Raw genomic sequence first — 17,818 nt, 5'->3', positions numbered from 1 at the left:
TGGTTTTTTTTTTTTTTTTTTTGCGTGTCTCTCGGGGTCGGGCCGCAGGGGTTGTCACAGCACTGACAACTGCGTGGTCCTTGGCAAGTGCTGTGGGGTATCTGCAAGGGCTGTTGGGGTCCTCGGTGGTGCCTCCAGGGGCAGAGGCCGCATGTAAGGGCAGGCAGCAGTGGTGTGGAGCTGGTGGTGGTGTGCACATACCAGCAGCAGGTGAAAAGTCTTATCCCTTACGTCCAGTCAGATTCCCGCTACAGAAGGCACTAAGGATATTTTCATTTAAGTGATTTCCTGTTATTCAAGGCTGGGTAGACGCTGATGGTAAGAGCAAAGTTTTGCCCTTTTCTTTTCCACCCAAATTTAATGCTTAATACTTACATGAGGCCTTTCATCTGTGAAAATAAAAGCTAGAAATTTCCTCATTGATGACGGTTGCACAACAATGTAAATATACTTAGTGGACAGAACTGCACACTTAAAAATGGTTAAAATGGTAAATTTTATGTTGTGTATACTTTAGCACAGTTTTAAAACTGGGGCGGATCTTTTTCCCCTTTGAAGGTGAGGAGAAAAAGCTGAATTTCAAAGTCTGAGCCCTCTTCATCTTTAATGCTGTTCCTGCCACTCCTGTTCTACGTGGGTCTCCACCCCCTGCCCTCTGGGTCATCCCTTGCATCCTCTGCCGCTTTCCCGTACATTCGGGCTGCCCACGTTCGCCCCTCTGCCTGAAGTAATCAGAGCAGGAGAGAGTTTCCAAGTGAAGGAATTTCTTTTTTTCTACTTTAGAGGATCAGTCATCAACCGATAGCATCATTTTTCATTTATTTATTTTTGGCTGTGTTGGGTCTTCGTCCCTGGGAGCGGGCTTCTCTAGTTGCGGCACGCGGGCTTCTCTAGTTGCGGAGCACCAGCTCTAGGTGTGAGGGCTCAGTAGCTGCGGCGCACGAACTTAGCTGCTCCGTGGCACGTGGGATCCTCCCGGACCAGGGCTCGAACCCGTGTCCCCTGCATTAGCAGGCAGATTCTTAACCACTGCGCCACCGGGGAAGTTCTAGCATCATATTTAATGTTCAAATAAACAAGAATCACTATTTACACAATAAAGATATTTTCTCTATTTTAAAGACTAATAAAACTGCTTATAAATAGACTTTATTTATGTGGCTGACTTTGCTGAGAAAACACCAGAAGATGTTCCCACTGCAAGATACAGGCAGATGAGCAGCAAAAACAGCCCAGCGCTCGTCTGCAAGTGAAAGAGAACTTTTACCCACTTAAGCTCTGCTACCCCTAGAAGTTCGTCCCTTTAAGAGATGGAATTCACTGTGAACTTTCACCCTCTCCTGGGTGCGGTGACACAAGGGAAAGCAAAACAAAGGTGCTCTGGGGGCCTCCCTTTATTGCAAGTTCAACCGCTTTATCCAGCATTTGTGGGAATTCTGCCACGTAAACATTTTCAGGTCACCTAGCTTGACCAAGAAAAAAAAAAGAGAGAGAGAGAGAGAGAGAGAGAGACTTCTTTCATATTACAGAAGAAAACTGAGCAAAAACTTTATCAGCAGCTTGTCACCCCGGCTCACATCGCTCAAACTGTCTCACTTGAAGAGCTGTAACTAATTCTAATTGGTCCTTATTTCGTATTTTCTGAACAAATTATCAGTGTCCGTTACGTCATGAGTGGCTAAGGCTAGCTCTGCTGACTGAGGAGGCCGAGGGGCCGTAAACGACGCACCTGTGCCCGTGTGGTGGGCGGCCGCCCTGGGCCTGTGCTTCCCCCTCCCAGCCGGGAAGTGGCTGCTTCTCCCGTCGCGTTAGGGGGCCGTTAGTGAGGGCCAGTCAGTGTCTTCGGAGAGGACCGAGGTCGCGAGGCGGGTAGAGTGTCCGTGCAGAGCCGCGTCGTGAGCTGAGGTCCCCTGGTGCGTGTCCTGCGGAAACCTGTCTGTCCCTGGGGGGTGAGCTGATCGTCAGACGGACGTGCTGTCACCTGCTCACCTGGCCGAGCTGCTCACAGGGTCTCTGGTCTTCCGGCTCACTGTCCCGGACCAGGTAGCGCCCTCTGGCCCTGCCGTCTTCTCCCAGCGGCCCCCGCCCTCCCCTCCTTCCTTGCCTGACCCCCGGGTGGTCCTGGCGGCAGTAGGGGATCCTGTCCTCCTCAGACAAGCATTTTCACAGACTTCCTTCGTTTTCTCTCGTGTTTTGTGTATTTTACTTCTTTAGCCTCACAAGACTGCTTAATTTCCCTAATCCCTAAGTTGTTAATGGAAAAGGGGGGACTTCACTGTTGCCCCAAGTACTTTCAGTAGGTCCAATATGAAAAAATATCTGAATTAGGTGAATCTGGCTGTCAGTAATTGTCTTCTACGAAGTCCTGCCCGCTGTCCCGTTACCGGCTGGCTAGTCTCCGGGAGCTGCCCGTGGCGCCCGGGGTACCTGCCCATGAACTTCTCCCCTGCCTTGTTGCCTCGTCAGGTGGACCTGAGGGTCCTGACAGCCGCCGAGCAGGCCCAGGGCACCAGTCCAAGCTGATCGTTCTCACTCGGGGTCCCCCTGAGTTTGCAGTCAGGCCCTCGGCCAGGCCTGCAGTGACCTGACGCTTGGCTGGGGCTACAGGGCTCACTTCCAGGGTCCCTCACATGGCCTGGGGCTCTGCACCTTTTAGGCTTCTCCATGGGGTTACTTAGGACATGGGGCTGGCTCCCCCTAAGCACATGATCCGGGGGAGGGGAAGAGAGCAGCCAAGATGGAAGCCACGATGTCCTTATAACCTGCCTTGGAAGGGGCACACCGTCACTTCCCCTTGTCCTGTTGACCACGTGCGCCAGCCGCCTGCACCGTGGCGGAACCAGTGCCGGCGGCCTGGAAGGCTGGCTGCTACGAGCAGTGAGTGAACAAGCAAACGGCGGTGTCCTCCTGTGGTGAGACACTGCCCAGATGTAGAGGAGTACGTGCTCTGAGATTCCATGTGTGTGTTCAGCTCTAGAAAAGACCACTTTACTCTCTGACCTCAGAAGGCACACGAGGCATCAGAGCAGAACTCGCTCCATCCTCTCTTGCCTGCCTCCACCCCCAAGAGGGGCCCGCGGCGGGCAGGGACGGGTTCCGTCCTCTTCGTGCCTCTCTCCCTCTTCCTTTGGCGCTGGGGTCCTCTGATGCCACGGCAGCCCTTGGATGCCGCTCCTCTGGCCAGCGTTGACCCCCGAGGGGTGAGCGGTGCCCAGAAGACGCGGACCCGGCTGCTCCTCGCTGGGCCGAAGAGCGAGAGCGCGTCGGCTGCCGCGTGCCCCCCCGTCCGTCCTGCCCTCTGTCTGTAGGTGTCCTTTCTCCTCCTCGCGGAAGCGCAGGCAGGCCAGCCGGTCCGATGACTGAGCAGGTACCAGACAAAGGAAGGAGAAGCCTGTTTCCTTTTCTTCTACTCACACCCCGTCTTCAAGATTGAAGACTCTAGGATTTAGGGCTGAATTCTCTTTGGGCCTCTCTCGCTGAGCACAGGCCCCTTGTGCCTGACTGTCTGCTCCCCGTGACGTCAAGACTCCTCCTGCCAGACTTGGCGTCACCGCACACCAGCCTCAACCCAGGAAAGGCATGTGCTGTGAGGGGCCGGCCTGGTGGGCGGTGGTGCCTTTTCTGCCCCCCACCCCCTTCGTGCGCCTTCTAGAACGTGACCTGTTGAGCTCTCCTTGGTCCCCGGCGTTGGGCCTGGGCCACCAGTTCTGGAACAGCTGGGAAAAGCCATTCATCATAGTATTAAAACTAGTTTAAAAGGGACATCTAGCATTGGAGAGAGAACAACAAAACGGTTTCACATTCTGTGAAAAGAGGACAGCAATAGGGTAAAGCTACAGAGAGCTCCTGAGTTGTCCGTGAACCGAAGAAAAAATAAACAGCAAGCGCTGAGGTAGCGGGGGTGCTGCAGAGGCTGCTCGCGGGGGGCCGCGTCGCCAAGCGCCTGCCTTCTTGGTGGTGAGGCCAGCGTCCGCGCTGGAGGCTCTGCACGCGCCCGCGGTGCCAGGTGCCGGGCCGCAGCAGCGTCTCTCAGAGGACACGCGGGCGTCCGGCGCTGCCGGAGGACCCCTTCCCCGGGTGCCGAGCTGGCCTGCCTGCTCTGTCCTCTACCTGCCGTGTCCGCGGGCCAGCCTCTCAGCCGTCCGTGTGGCGTTAGCCCCTGAAGGTGACTGGCACGGGGTGATCACAGAGAGTGAAAACCTGCTGCTGGCTACACTGTCCGATACCCAGAAGTTGACAGAGCAGACGGTTACAGTTCAGTCCTTATTTCATGCTTCAACAGCCCGTAATGACTTGGTCCGATAAACCCACTCATCTCGTTTTAATTACCCTATGTCCCTTCAGTTCTCGATGCTTACGTATTAAGGGTTCAGTATACATACTTCTTCCTCTAAACCACGGCAAACGTTAGGATCAGCTACATGTTTCCTGCCGATGGTATCCAGATTTAGTTGAAAGGAACTGGATGCAAAGCGTTTTCCGTTCACTGCCCTCACCTCTGGAATTGCCTTCTGCTTCCTCAGCTCGGTCTCTGCTTTCCTCTTCACTTCAAGACTCATCTCTGTAGTGTGGAGTCTCCTAGCCATGGAGTTGGTTTTCCCCCTTTACATTAGCAAAGCCGTGCTTTGCTTTTCTTCATTCGCACGTTCGTCCTCCTTTGGGCAGAAGCTGAACTGCGAGAGGGAGGAGGAAAGAAGCAGCAGCACTGCTCCCTTGCTGTCCCTCGAGTGGCTCTGCTTATTTACTCTGAGCCGCAGTGTCCTCTTCACATGTAGGAGCCCCCACCGGTAACTGTTGACAAGCCAAATGCACCATCTGGAGCAGTAATAGCCCCGTCAGCCAATGCACAGCGCTTCACGAGCTGCAGAGTACTCTTCAGATGCCTCATAGCCCCGAGCCCGAGGGCTGTGTGGGCCAGGCAGATGCCGTAACTCAAGAGGGGAGGGACGCATGTAAGACAAGAGGAGAGACCATGATGAGCTGGGTGCCACGTGCTTTGTCCAGAGAGGCCGCCGCTTTTAATTCCAGCTCGTTGTGACCGTGCAAGACAAGAGCCCTGCGTTATCCAGTCACCCACACCACCCCACGCAGAGAATCCGTATATATAAATCTCTCTTTTTAAATTGAGGTGTAATGGACAGACAGCATTATATGAGTTTTAGGTGTGCAACATAATGATGTGAGCTGTGTGTACGTTGTGAAAGGATCACCACGGCAAGTTGAGTTTACACCCGTCACCACACAGTTACATTGTTTTTTCTTGTGATGAGAACTTTTAAGATCTTGACTCTCGGTTACCTTCAGACGCACAGCACGGTATTGTTCACTCGCGTCACCGCTCTGTGCGTCACATTGCCAGGACTTAATCTAGTAACCGGAAGTTTGTGCTTTCCGACCCCCTTCACTTACAGATCTCTGGGTATCCAAGTGTTGGCCACTGATTTGTTCTTTCAGTTTTTTTAATGAATCAAGTCACAAGCTTCCTAACTTACCTCTCTGGTCTTATCTTCCTCCTCTATAATATTAGATGGATAGATAAAATTAATTTTGAGGTCTCAAGTTCTGTATTTTCCAATTTTTGACAAGTCAATATATTTACCTATAGCTATATTACCTGCTAATTGCTGACACTGGGAACAGTTTTAAAAGAAGGAATTGTAAAGCATAAGAAAACACGTATGTAAGGATTGTTTAAATCTGCCTATAGAAATTTCCTTATTTTATGAAAGTAGTAAGTATTGCATTTTAAAGTTTAAAAGAAATCCTGGTGGGCTTCCCTGGTGGCGCAGTGGTTGGGAGTCCGCCTGCCGATGCAGGGGACACGGGTTCGTGCCCCGGTCTGGGAAGATCCCACGTGCCGCGGAGCGGCTGGGCCCGTGAGCCATGGCCGCTGAGCCTGCGCGTCCGGAGCCTGTGCTCTGCAAGGGAGAGGCCACAACAGTGAGGCCCGCGTACCGCAAAAAAAAAAAAAAAAAAAAAAAAAAAAAGAAATCCTGGTTACTCACTATCCCCTTGAAACCTTTTTTGTATCCTACAAAGAAATAGATCATATTTTGATGAGTTCTGCCTGCTTGGAGTTAAGTGAAGTCCAGAGGCTGGGAGATGTGGGGAAATCTGGAATCCTCCCAGGCTCCTTTCCTCCATCTCTTCCATCTTTTTTGTCATCAATTCCAGATGTAGAAAAATTCTTCACAAAAATTTGAAAAGACTCTTCCCTTCTTTTCTAGCATCAAATCTAGCTTGCCCTTCCTGTTGTCAGACGCTGCCTTTTGTGCTGCCACAGGGAATTTATACACCTTCTCAGTCTCCCGATCCCTCTTGAATTGTCTCCATGCAAATAAATCAACACAGATTTCCTGCCCCAGTGCACGTGCCCCATTCCTTCTCCCGTCAGGTGGCATGATTTATGACTGTTTCCTGTGCTCCTTGACCTTGGTCTGAGGATCTCATTAAACACGAGTAAAAGGAAGGCTGGTTTAGGGTGGTTCCCCTTTCCCTCACTACACTTCTCTTGGCGGGAATCAGTTCAGACCAGTGCGCTCCACAGAATCTATTCCTACTGTCTCTTTTGGTCCCTTTTGAACTGATGTGGATACTTATTAAAAGTGAATATGGAATTAAGTGATATCTGTGTTCAAGGATGAGAGGAGTGATGTAAAACTATACCATTACCTGCTACAGAATGCCCTTCCCGTGGACAGTGGACATGACCAGCTTAAATCACCTGTACTGTCTGGCTTTCTTGCAAACATTATTCACAGATAAGAATATCGAAAACCTATTGAGCTAACTCTTGTTTTGAGTGCTTCACATGAATTAACTCATATACTCTTCACAACAACCCTGTGAAGTACAGTTATCCTTATTGTACAGAGGAGATGCTAAGAGCGAGACAGTGAGTAATTTGCCCAAAGTCTCATAGCTAGTGAGCGACGGAGCCGGGACTCGGAACACATCATGTCACCCCATTGCCAACACTGCTGATCACTACCCCGAAATGTGTCGCCGTCACTGTGGGCTTTTGGTTAGAGAGTTCAGTAGCGTTTAGCTGTATTATTAATGACCCAGTAGCTCTCTCCGTGATAAATAGTACTTTAATAAGATCTTTTCTAAATTACAGTGAAAATAAATTACCATAATGGACTGTGCTCAGTTTAAAAGGTCAGAATCTTGACAGGCCAAAATCTATTCCCTATCTTATGTCAACAGATACCTTCTCATTTTCAACAGTTATCTTTTAGAAATTGTTGACTGAATTAACGAGAGTTGGAGAGTTCTGATTGAGAACTCAGAGAGCATCTGAAATCAGATAGACCAATTTTTAAGCAGCCAAGTTTGAAAACGTGTGTGGTCATAATCCTAAATTACCATCACAAATGATTCTGGTGTGAAAATACTGTTACCATCATGTATGTATATGGGCAGATATATGGAAACCTGGCCCCAAAGTATTACACATCATTTATTAAGATGTCTTTTGAACAGCAGAATTTAAGAATCAGTAAATTTGCATTCTTAAGAAGAGCAAATAGAGATTGAAAAGCTGTTAAAAGCTCCTAGAAAACAGTGACTGCCAAAGAATGAACATCTATTATACCTGCGGTTCAAGAGCTTTTCCCCCTGTATTTCAAAGATTTTATACAGTGTAAGAATTTAATTAACTAAATAAATTGATGAGCTTTGGTACTAAAACAGGATTTGTGGTAGCTGTTTTTCAAGATGGAGAAGCTTAAAATAAAGCTAGTGGTATGGCCAGCCACGTTCCTCAGTGTGGCGTTCTGAATAGGGTCTGAATGATGTTTTTCCTGGACTCGTCTGACATTGCAGCCTAACAGTAGTCAACTCTAAAAGTAGGGGGTCTCTGAAAATCGTTTTGAACATGCACCTTTCAGGCCTCCCTAGCACTTTAATGAGCCAGTTCACCAGAAATATCCGAAGAGATTGAACTATGTTTAAATATATATGTGCTCTTCGCCAATGTATCCACCTTGCAGGCCTGAAACCAATACCTGGCTGTATATTAAGACTCACATTAAACACCTGTAAGAACCTGGTTGACTTCTTCATCGGCTCTCAGCCACTGGCCCGGATCCAGAGGAAGGAGGCACTGTGTGCTATCCCTCTAGTCAGCTCTGTCCCGCTCTCTGCTAAATGGAAGGCTCGTAAGATCAAGTTATCTCTGCAACAGTTTTCCTCACAGTTGCCTCCCTATCTACCTTATTATTTAGAAAAAACAACCAGGCAGAGCTGTATGCTACCGGAAGGCAGTTTTCAAGGCTGGTTCTAATTCAGCTGATTGCCATCTTTTTGTTGTTGTGGTGGTGGTACGCGGGCCCCTCACTGCTGTGGCCTCTCCCATTGCGGAGCACAGGCTCCGGACGCGCAGGCGCAGCGGCCACGGCTCACGGGCCCAGCCGCTCCGCGGCACGTGGGATCCTCCCGGACCGGGGCACGAACCCGTGTCCCCTGCATCGGCAGGCGGACCCCCAACCACTGCGCCACCAGGGAAGCCCTGCCATCTTTAACTGTATTTAGACATTCACTGTTTATAGCAGTATTTCCTAATCCTGGATTATCTTCCTGAATGGTAATGATATTACTAGCCACTGGCTTACAACTGTTCTTATAGCCATGCACTGAAATAACTATTTCTCTTACTATATAATATTAAAATAGCTAAATTATATCTTTTAATACTCTGAGACTAAAATAGGTCTCTCACTTTTATGTCAGCTGGTAGAAGCAGCCATAACTTAACATCTTCTTTTCATTACCATAATGTTTTAACTGTAGAAAATGACAAAACATGAGCTAAATTAAAGGAAATAGCTCTCTCTATCCAGAGATAATTTCCTCTATTGCTGAAATCTTCTTGTTATACAACCTTTTTTAAAAAAAATCTTTTTTATTGAAATATACACATAGAAAAGTACACATCTAAGCGTACATGTCGTGAATGTTCACAAGGAAACACTCTCGTGTGACCAGCATACACATCCAAGAAGCAGATCATTTTTACCAGCACCCCAGAAACAAGCCCTCATGCTCCCTCTATACCCTGCTCAGTCCTGCAAGTAACTGCTTGCCTGAATTCTGATAGTATTGATTAGTTTTACCTTAAAATATCAAAACTTAAAAGTTAAGATTTTGTGTCAGCAGAGCTGCTGGGGGCCCAGAGTCAGAGGCCAGTGAAGCCACCACGTGGCCAGAGGGCACAGCCTTGAGCCACAGAGGCCTTGTTCACAGGTCTTGAAGCCTAATGGAATGTGTTCTGCTGGATTTCAAATTTGCTTGGAACTGACAACCCCTTCACTCCTTCCAACTTCTCCCTTTTGGAATGAGGATGTCAAGAAAATGATGTGTGGATAAATGGAAATATCAATAAGGAGACAGAAAACCTAAAAAGAAATTCTGGAGCTGAAAAGTCCATTAACTGAAATGAAATATTCACTTAGACGGATTCTGAGGCAGATTTGAGCAGGCAGAAGAAAGAAGGTGCACTTGAGGATAGGATAAGGGAAATTATCAAGGCTGAGGAGCAGAAAGAAAAATGATTTAAGAAAAGTGAACAGAGCCTAGGGACCTATGGGACAGCATTAAGTGGACCAACATATGCATCATGGGAATCCCAGAGGAAGAGAGAGGGAAAGGGGCAGGGAGAATATCTAAAGAAATAATGGTGAAAACTTCCCAAATTTGCTGAAAGACATAAATATAAACATGCATGAATCTCAGCAAACTCTAAGTAAGATGAATTCAAAGTGAGACACATTATAATCAAACTTTCAGAAGATGAAGAGAGAATCGTCACATACAAGGGATCCTCAATAGGATTTTCAGCAGATTTCTCATCGGAATCTTTGGAGGCCAGAAGACTTTTTTGGGGAGGCTGATATATTCAAAGAGCTAAAAGAAAAAATCAAGAATCCTATATCCAGTAAAACTCTCCTTGAAAATTGAGGGAGAAATTAAGACAGTCTGAGTTAAACAAAAGCTGCAGGAGATCATGACCACTAGATCTGCCCTGCAAGAAATGCTCACAGGAGTCCTGCAGGGTGAAATGAAAGGACACTAGACAGTAGCCTGAAGCTGCATGGAGAAATAAAGATCTCAATAAAGGTAAATACATGGGCAATTACAAAAGCTAGTATTATTGTAACAATGGTATGTAACTGTAGTTTTTGTTTTATGCATCATTTAAGAGACTAATAGATTTAAGGGGAAAAAATTAGGTGTAAAAGCTCATATTACTGTAACTTTGGTATGTAACTCCACATCTTATTTTCTACATAATTTAGGAGACTGGTGCATTAAGAAGTATTACTTTTATGTTTGGGGTTACACATTATATAAACGTGTAGTTTTGTGACATCAACAGCTAGAAAGGGTGGGGACAGAGCTGTAAAGGAACAGAGTTTTTATATGTTATTGAAGTTAAGCTGGTGTAAATTCAGATTAGACAGTTATAACTTTAGGATGTTCGATATAATCCCCATGGTAGCCACAAAGAAAATAGATATAGAATATACACAAAAGGAAGTAAGAAAGGAATTTAAACATTTTGCTACAAAAAAAAAAAATCAGCTAAATACAAGAGAAGGCAATAATGCAGGAAGTGAGGGACAAAAAAAACTATAGGGCATGTAGAAAATAAATAGCGCAATGACAGAAGTGAGCCCCTCCTTAGGAGTAATTACTTTAAATGTAAATTGGTTAAACTCTCCAATCAAAAGACAGAGATTGACAGATTGGATAAAAACAGATAAACCAACTATGTGCTGTCATCAGGAGGCCCACTTGATGTCCAAAGACACAAAAAAGTTTAAAAATGAAAGGATGGAAAAAGTTACTCCATGCAAATAGTGACCATAAGAGAGCATAAATGACTCTACTAATATAAGAAAACAGACTTTAAATTGAAAAAGTTTACAAAAGACAAAGAAGCATGTTATATATTAATGAAAGGTTCAATACAGCAGGACAGTGAAACAGATATAAACATTTACACACCAATGGACAAACCATCAAAATATATGAAGCAAAACCTGACATAATTCAAGGAACAAGTAGACAGTTCTACAGTAATAGTTGGAGACTTCAGTACCCCATTCACAGTAATGGATAGAACATAGGTAAGGAAATAACAGAGTTAAACAACACAGTAAACCAACTAGACATTACAGACATATACAAAACACTCTACCCAGCAGTAACAGCAGACAGCATACCTCATTTTATTGCACTTCATTTTATTGTGCTTCACAGATACTATGTTTTGTTGTTGTTGGGGTTTTTTGGTTTTGTTTTTGTTTTTTACAAATTGAAGGTTTGTGACGACCTTGCATCAAGCAAGTCTGTAGGTGACACTTTTCTGACACCATTTGCTCACTTTGTGTCTCTTTGTCACATTTTGGTAATTCTCACAATATTTCAGACTTTTCCATTACTATCATATTTGTTAGAGTGATCTGTGATCAGTGATCTTTGATTTTACTACTACAGCTCACTGAAGGCTCAGGTGATAGTTAGCAGTGTTTAGCAATGTTTTTAATTAAAGTCTGTAATTTTTTATTACACATTTAATAGGCTACAGTATAGTGTAAACATAACTTTTTATGCACTGGGAAAGAAAAAAGTTCACGTGACTCACTTATTGCAATATTTGCGTTATCACATGGGTCTGGAACTGACGCTCAGTATCTCCAAGGTATGCATGTACACAGTCTTCTCACATGCACGTGGGGTGTTTTCCAGGATGGACCATATGTTAGACCACAGTAGATTTTAAAAGATAGGTATCATACAAAGTATATTCTCTGACCACAACAGGATGAAGTTAGAAATTAGTAACAAAAGTGAAACTGAAAAATTTACAAAGTTGTGGAAATTGAACAATACCCGTTTAAACAACCAATAGATCAAAGAAGAAATCACTAGGGAAATTAGAAAATACTTAGAGGTGAATGAAAATGAAAATACAACTTACCAAAACTTCTGGGACATAGTGAAAGCAGTGCCGTGGGAAATTTGTAGCTGCAAATGCTTAAATTAAAAAACAAGAAAGATCTCAAATCAACAATATAACTTCATAATTTATGGAAGTAGAAGAAGGAAAGCAAACTATCCCAAAGCCACCAGAAGAAAGGAAATAATAAAGATTTAAGCAGAGATCAATAAAACAGAGAATAGAAAAACAGTAGAGAAAAATCAGTTAAACCAATGAAACTTTTGCTTAGAAAAAGTCAACAAAATTGATAAACTTTTAGCTATATGGACTAAGGAAAAAAAAGAAATCTCAGTTACTAAAATCAGAAATGAAAATGGAGATGTTACTGTTGATTCTCCAGAAATAAAAAGGATTATAAGAGAGTACCGTGAACAATTGTAAGCCAAAAAATGGGATAACCTAGGTGAAACAAACAAATTCCTAGAAGCAGAAAAACTACCAAGACTAAATCATGAAGAAATAGAAAATCTGAGTTAGACCTAGTAAGAAGATTGAGTCAGTAATCAAATATCTCCCAACAAAGAAAAGCCCTAGACCTGATGACTTCATTCCTGAATTCTTTAAAGAAGAACATTTAAAGAAGAACTAATACCTGTCCTCCTCAGATGTTTCCCAAAATGGCAAAGGAATACTTCCTAATTCATTCTGTGAGGCCAGCATTACCCTGAAAACAAAGCCAGGCAAAGAGACTACAAAAAAAAAAAACTACAAACCAGTATCCTTTATGAACATTGTTGCAGAAATCCTCAGCAAAATACTAGCATACAGAATTCAACAGCATATTAAAACATCATATATCATGACTAAGAGGGATTTGTTCCTGGAATGCAAGGCTGGTTCAACATACAAAAATTAATCAATGTAATAAACCACATCTGCAGAATAAAGGGGGAAAAAAAAAATCACACGATCATCTCATGATTTGACAAAATTCAACACCCTTTTATGATAAAAACACTCAATTACCTCCACATAATAAAATCCATATATGAAAATCCCACAGCAAACATCATTCTCAATAGTGAAAGACTGAAATGAAACCTTTTCCTCTGAGATCAGGAACAAGGCAAGAGTACCTGCTTTCACCACTTCTTTGCCTTTTTTTTTTTTTTTTAATTTTTTTTTTTTTATGTGGACCATTTTTAAAGTCTTCATTGAATTTGTTACAGTATTGCTTCTGCTTCAAGCTTTGGTTTTTTCGCCACGAGGCACGTGGGATCTTAGCTCCCCAACCAAGGATCAAAACTGCACCCCCTGCATTGGAAGGCAAAGTGTCAACCACTAGACCACCAGGGAAGTCCCTCACCACTTCTTTTCAACATAGTACTGGAAGTTCTATCCAGAGCAGTTAAGCAAAAATAAATAAATAAATAAATAAATAAAAGAACTCCAATATGGAAAGGAAGAAGCAGAATTATCTCTGTTTGCAGGTGGTATGAGCTTATATGTAGAAAATCCTAAGGATTTCTCACAGAAAAAAAAAGCTGTTAGAACTAGTAAATGAATTCAGCAAAGTAGGATGCAAAGAGTCAACATACAGGACTTCGCTGGTGGTCCAGTGGTTAAGAATCTGTCTTGCAATGCAGGGGATGCTGGTTCGATCCCTGGTTGGGGAACTAAGATCCCACATGCAATGGGCCAAGTAAGCCCGCACACTGCAGCTACTGAGCTCGCATGCCACAGCTAGAGAGCCTGCGTGCCACAACTACAGAACCCACGCACTCTGAAGCCTGCACGCCACAACAACAGAGCCCACATACCCTGGAGCCTGCGTGCTGCAACTACCGAGCCCACACGCCCTGGAGCCTACATGCCACAACTAGAGAGCCTGCGTGCTGCAACTGATGAGCCCGCACGCCACATTTAGAGAGAAACCCGCCCACCGCAACGAAGAGCCCACATGCCACAGCTAAGACCCAATGCAGCCAATAAATAAATAAATAAAATAGAATAATAGTAATCTTCAAAAAAAATTTTTTAAGTCAACATATAAAAATTTGTGTTTTTATACACGAACAATGAACAACCTGAGAAGGAAATTACAAAAGCAATTTCACACACAATAGCATTAAAAAGATTAAAATACTGAGGAATTAACTTAACCAAGGAGGTGATGGGTTTGTACAATGAACAATACAAAACATTGCTGAAAGAATTTAAAGAAGACATAAATTAACTGAAACATATTCCTGGTTCATGGTTTTGGAAGACTTAAAATTGTTAAAATATCACTACTGCCCAAAGCAATCTACAGATTCATGCAGTCACATATAAATTCCAGAGATGCTTTTTTTCAGAAATAGAAAACCCACCCTACTATCTATATGGAATCAATCTCATAGGACCCTGAATAAGCCAGGGCAATCTTGAAAAAAAAACAAAACTGGAGAACTCACAGTTCCTGATTTCAAAACTTACTACAAATCTAAAAGCATCAAAACAATGTGCTATTAGCATAAAGACAGATTTATAGACCAGTGGAATAGAGAGCCCAGAGATAAACCCTTACATACATGGTCAGATGATTTTTGACAAGGGTGCCAGTACCATTCAATGGGAAAAGAACAGTCAATTCAACAAATGGTGCTGGGAAAACAGGACATCCACATGCTAAAGAATGAATTTGGACCCTTACCTAACACCATATACAAAAATTAAATCCAGTTGAATCAAGGACCAGAGCATGAGACCTAAAACAATAAAATTTTTAGAAGAAAGCAGTATAAAAACTTCATGACATTGGATTTGGCAGTGATTTCTTGGATGTGATACTAAAGGCACAAGTCACAAAAGAAATAGGCAAATTGGACTTCTGGAAATTTAAAAATTTTGTGTATCAAAAAGACACAACAGAATAAAAAGGAAACCAGCAGATGGGAGAAAATATTTGCAAATCATATATCTGATAAGGGATTAATATGTAGAATATATAGAGAACTTTTAAAACCTAACAAACAAATAAACAAAAACAAACAGCCCAATTCAAAAATAGGCAAAGGACTTGCATAGACATTTCTCCAAAGACATACAAATGGCCAATAAGAACATGAAATTATGCTCGACATCACTAATCTTTGGGATATGCAAATCAAACTATAATGAGATACCATATCACACCCATTAGGATGGCTATTATCAAAACAGAAAACAAGTGTTGGCTAAGATTCAGAGAAATTGGAATCCTTGTGCAGTATTAGAATATAAGATGGTATGGTTGCTGTGGAAAACAGTATGGCAGTTCCTCAAAAAATTAAAAATGGAATTACCATATGATCCAGCAGTTCCACTTCTGGGTATTCATCCAAAGAATTGAAGGCAGGATCTTGACAAGATATTTGTACACTTATATTCAGAACAGCATTATTCACAATCGCTAAGATGGAGAAGCAACCACAGTGTCCATTGGTGAAGGAATCTGGATAAGCAAGCTGTGGTACATGCATACAAGGCAACATTATTCAGACTTGAAAAATTTGCAGAATGCTGCAGCATGGATGAAACTTGAGGATGTTATGCTCAGTGAAAATAGCCAGTCACAAAAAATCAAATACTGTAAGAGTCCACATATGCGAGGTACTTAGAGTAATCGAGATCGTTAAAGACAGTGGAATGGTAGCTGCCAGGGCTGGCGCAGGGGAGAATAAGGAGTTATCGTCTGAAGGGTGTAAAGTTTCAGTTTTACGGGATGAGGGGTCGTGGGGATGGATGGTGGTGACGGCTGCACAACGGTGTGAATGTGTTTAATACCCACCAAAATGTATATACACCTAGGGTGGTTAAAACAGCAGATTTTATATGTTTCACCACAATAAAAAAAAAAGAGGAAAAATTAATTTAAAATTTTAAGGTAGAGGGCCGTTGCGATGGAGGGTAGTGCCTAGTCTAGGCGCATCACTGGTTTAACGCATCTCAGTCGTGCAGGGTCCACTGCGGGTCTCTGCGTGCAGCAGTTCAGTGATGCAGGCCTGCTTCCATTTTTGTAGCTAATCTCTCAGCGTGAGGCCTCCTCAGTCACTGCAGCAGAGGAAGGGAGAGCTGGCGGGTTGGGCGCTGCTGCTTCCGCACTTGGGCCCCGAGGTCACACCCACCCACGCACCGCTGGCCAGCGCGGAATGTCTGAGGCGTAAGTAGAGGTGGCTTTGCTAGTTGGGACCAATGGTCCAGAGGAAAGGCCATATTTGGAATGTGAGGTGTCTGTGTATCCACCTAGCTGGAAATAAGAAGGCAGTTAGATTGCAGATAGAGGTGAGAGCTGCAAATACTGATTTCTAGAGTCATCAAAATAGAAGTACCAGTTAAAGCCATAAAAAAATGTATTTGCTTAAGAGAGAATATAGGCGTTATGTTTACTTTTTACTGTTTTCTGACACTTGCATGAAAATATTAACACATGCCATTCTTTTAATCCTTACATGATATAACTCAGCAAACATGCCCTCTGTACACCACCCTATTGTTAAAAGTTCAGAATTGGCTTTATTGGATAAGAACTGCTGGAAGTTTTTTATAAGGTTTCAGGGCTTTTAAGATCTTTTTTCCATGATTTGCACGTGTTGAGAATGCTTTAAGCATTTATGGCGCAGTGTATCACAGGTAATAGTGATATTATGTACCCCACAGGCTTTTTGCTGTTTTGACATTTTAAATTAAAGATATGTTCCTGGAAACAAGGAGGATGGGAGATAAAAATGCTACAGCTGTATTTTGAAGAGGTAAAATAAATGTAGGGTTAAAAAAATTCCTTACCGAAAACAATTCAGTCTAAATGCTATCGATTTCAGGTTATTTTCTCTATTTTCCTTAAAGAACCTAAAGTTTTCAATCTTTCTGCATTTGATCCCTTAGCAAAACTATCTAGTACCCTTGCTTTTTTTTTTTTTTTTTTTTTTCGGTATGCGGGCCTCTCACTGTTGTGGCCTCTCCCATTGCGGAGCACAGGCTCCGGACGCACAGGCCCAGCGGCCATGGCTCACGGGCTTAGTTGCTCCGCGGCATGTGGGATCTTCCCGGACCAGGGCACGAACCCGTGTCTCCTGCATCGGCAGGCGGATTCTCAACCACTGCGCCACCAGGGAAGCCCTACCCTTGCTTTTTTTTAACTCTTGTCTAGGTTAACCTTTTCACTTTCAGTGCCACAGTTATTTCATGAGCTAGTCTTTCATATAGTTGGGTAATGAATTGTACTTCACATCTTGATATAATTAGAACTGATCCTTAGCCAGTAAATTTCTGTGTATTTTTCTAGGACAGTATAATCCTCAGTGACATAAATTAAGAATTTTAAAAAATCAATTATATTATAAACACCACCTGTCCATTAATATTGATTAATAAGTCAGTAAGTTTCAAAATTAATAATTTTCAAATCAGTAAAAGTAAAAAATATATTGATAACTTATGAGTTGATAAAATTAATATTTACTATTATTATTTATCTAAATAGAAGGAGCTACATGTGTGAGAAAGAAGGAATTTTTCTTAACCTACAAACAGGGAGGCTAGTCAGAAGGACCTACCTGCACATGCCTAGGAAGTGCAGGGGTGCTGTTGGTTCTCGGGGCTGGGGTGTCCTTACCACCAAAATAAAGCTGTAGTTTTGGGTGATTAGATGAACCCAGTTGCAGACTAACTGTGGTCAGATGGCTACAGAGAGCTGGACTGAGTAGGCTCTCCTGACCTAGAAGTTTCCTAGAAGCGGCTGCTAAGAGTTAGGTCTACTGCAGACTCAGCAACCCCCACTGCCTGACTCCCCGACCTGTCCCGCGGTTGGGAGGAAGTGAACCAAGGCTTGCTGGCCAGGGCGGTGCTGTG

The 17,818-nt window shown here is 43.6% G+C and overlaps 1 protein-coding gene across 6 annotated transcripts in view; it reads left to right on the top strand.

The window, feature by feature from the left end:
* The window catches only part of ERC1 (ELKS/RAB6-interacting/CAST family member 1), a 368,179-nt gene that overhangs the window by 279,948 nt on the left and 70,413 nt on the right, over positions 1 to 17,818 (top strand). The window lies entirely within an intron of this gene.

Source organism: Kogia breviceps, chromosome 12 (genome assembly GCF_026419965.1).
Source record: "Kogia breviceps isolate mKogBre1 chromosome 12, mKogBre1 haplotype 1, whole genome shotgun sequence".
NCBI classification, from domain to species: Eukaryota; Metazoa; Chordata; class Mammalia; order Artiodactyla; family Physeteridae; genus Kogia; species Kogia breviceps.
The sequence above is the reverse complement of the archived record's forward strand: the minus strand, read 5'-3'. Positions and strand labels throughout refer to the sequence as shown.